At 40.4% G+C, this 2,681-nt stretch overlaps 1 protein-coding gene across 4 annotated transcripts in view; it reads right to left on the reverse strand.

The window, feature by feature from the left end:
* Window positions 1-2,681, reverse strand: part of RGS7 (regulator of G-protein signaling 7) — a 546,902-nt gene that overhangs the window by 262,786 nt on the left and 281,435 nt on the right. The gene's annotated exons all lie outside the window — the stretch shown is intronic.

Here is a 2,681-nt window from a genome sequence, read left to right on the forward strand (position 1 = left end):
GGAGACAGGACACATCCCTGGCATACGCCCTTCCCAATTTTGAACCATGCAGTGTTTCCTTGCTCTGTTCTGATGACTGCCTCTTGGTTCAAGTATAAGTTTCTCATTAGCATGATCAAGTGCCGTGGGTTTCCCATTCTTCTCAGAGTCAGCCACAGTTTCTTATGGTCCACACAGTCAAATGCCTTTGCATAATCAATGAAGCACAGATAGACATTCCTCCGGTACTCCCTGCTTTCAGCCAATATCCATCTGACATTAGCTACAATATCAGTAGTACCATGACCCCTTCTAAACCCAGCCTGGACTTCTGGAAATTCTCTGCTGATGTGCAATTCCAGTCGTTTTTGGATAATCTTCAATAGAATCTTGCATGCATGTAAAATCAATGATATTGTTATATAGTTTCCACACTCTGTTGGGTCACCTTTCTTTGGAATGGGAACAAATATTATAGATCTCTTCCAGTCAGTTGGCCAAGTGGTTGTTCTCCAGATTTCTTGGCACAACTTGGTGAGCATGTCCAGGGCAGCACTTGTTAGCTGAAATATGTCAATTGGTACAAGCTTAGCTTACAAAATTCACTTATACTTCTATTCAACAATGAATGGAACTCTTAAAGGGAATAAGGAAAACAATGAATCTTAAAATAGTCACTCCAAAGTATTAAATACGTCACAATAAATTAATGTATCTAAAGATTCAAAAGACCTATGCAAATAATAGGTACCAGTAGTCAGCAAAGCAGGAGATTACTGCACTGGGAAAATCTTCAGTTAGGGACCTCTCCAGATTATGAAGGATTAATGATGTCAATTAGAGGATTAAGGTTCATCTGATTTAGACCACGGTCTTTCCAATCACTTGCTATGTATCTAAGAGCTGTACATTGAATAAGAATGACAGAATTGATGACTCTGAGATGTGGTGTTGGAGAAGAGCACTGAATATCCCAAGGACTGCCAAAAGAGGAGAGGGTACATACAGAGTGTGCTTTGGAGACAAAAATGATGAGGTTTCACCTTACATACTTTGAGCATTGTTGCTAGTAGTGTCTATTCCTTGGAGAGGGACATGATGCTCAGAAAGATGGAGGATGGAGGATCAGGGAAGAAGAGGAAGGCCTACAACCAGGTGGAATGGCATGATAACTGACACAATGGGCTCTAATGTGTCAGGAAATGTGAGGATGGCATAGGATCGGACAGGGTTCAGAACTGTTGGGTTGTACTCTACTCAATAGCACCTAACAAAAACAACATGCAAAGAAAACTACAAAACATTACTACAAGAATCAGAAACTGACCTACATAAGTAGAAGCAAATACTAACCTCATGGACACTGTTGTGGTATACCACTGAGTCAGAACCAACTCAAACCTGGCACTCCAGCAGGTTTTCCTAGGCAGTTTAATTGCCCAGGAGGAGACGGTCTATCTTTCTCCCAAAGAGCAGCTGGTGAATTTGAGCTGTGTGCCTTCAGGCTAGGAGCCTAACTCCTTACCACTAAGCCACCTCATTAGCTATCTCATTAGCTACTGTTGATACCAGATGCCACCAAGTTGACTCATAGTGACCTTATGAACAAGAGATCTGAACGCTGTCCTATATTGGGCTAAGCTTATCATCTCTGATAAACTCAAGCCTATTGCTGCAGTCATTGTCAATCCATCTCATCAAGGAGCTCCCTCTTCGTTACTAATCCTCTACCTTTCCAAGCATAATGTCCCACTCCAAGGAACAGACTCTCCGAGGAACATGTCCAAAGTATGTGAGATGAAACTCTGCCATCATTGCCCCCAAGGAACATTTAAGTTACACACTTTTTAAGATACATAAGCTCTTCAACAAATAATGCTGGCAAAACTGGACTTCTACCTGCAGAAAGTTGAAACAGGATCCACATCTCACACCACACACAAAAATCAAATCAAGGTCGATCAGAGATCTGGGAGTAAAGCCCCAAGCCATAAAGTTCATAAGAGACAAACTAGGATCAAGCTTAGAAGTGCTAGCCCAAATTATAAAGAGACTGTCAAATACAACCAAAAGTGAACAATCTGAAGAAGATAAAATTGATGCATGGGATCTTCTAAAAATTAAATCCTTGTGTGCATCAAAAACTTTTTCCAACAGGGTGAAAAGAAAACTTACAGACTGGGAACAAACATTTGGTAATACCATCTTAGACACGTGTCTTGTAACAAAAGTTTACAAAATACTCCTGGGTCTCCACAAGTAAAAGACTGATAACCAAATTACAAAATGTGCAAAAAAAACATGGAAAACAGACACATGAAGAAATGCTACAAATGACTAGCAATAAAAGAGATGCAAATCAAAACCACAATGAGGCACCATCTCACACCAGCAACAATGATAAACTTTAACAGATCAGCAAGTAGTAAATGTTGGAGGGGATGTGGTGAGATAGGAACTCCTATACATTGTTGGTCCTGTTGTAAAATGGTACAACCATTCTGCAAGGTAGTCTGGCACTTCCTCAAAAAGAAGAACATAGATACTCCATATGAACCAGCTATTCTACTACTTAGAATAAGCAAGTGAAAATATCATTGCTTAGAAGGTCAAGGACTGCAGCCTCCTATATGGATTAAAGCTCAACATCAAGAAAACAAAGATTCTCACCACTGGGCCAATTGGCAGCATCAGCATGGATG

Source organism: Elephantulus edwardii, unplaced genomic scaffold (assembly GCF_000299155.1).
Source record: "Elephantulus edwardii isolate Elephantulus edwardi_28Jun2011 unplaced genomic scaffold, EleEdw1.0 scaffold00412, whole genome shotgun sequence".
NCBI classification, from domain to species: domain Eukaryota; kingdom Metazoa; phylum Chordata; class Mammalia; order Macroscelidea; family Macroscelididae; genus Elephantulus; species Elephantulus edwardii.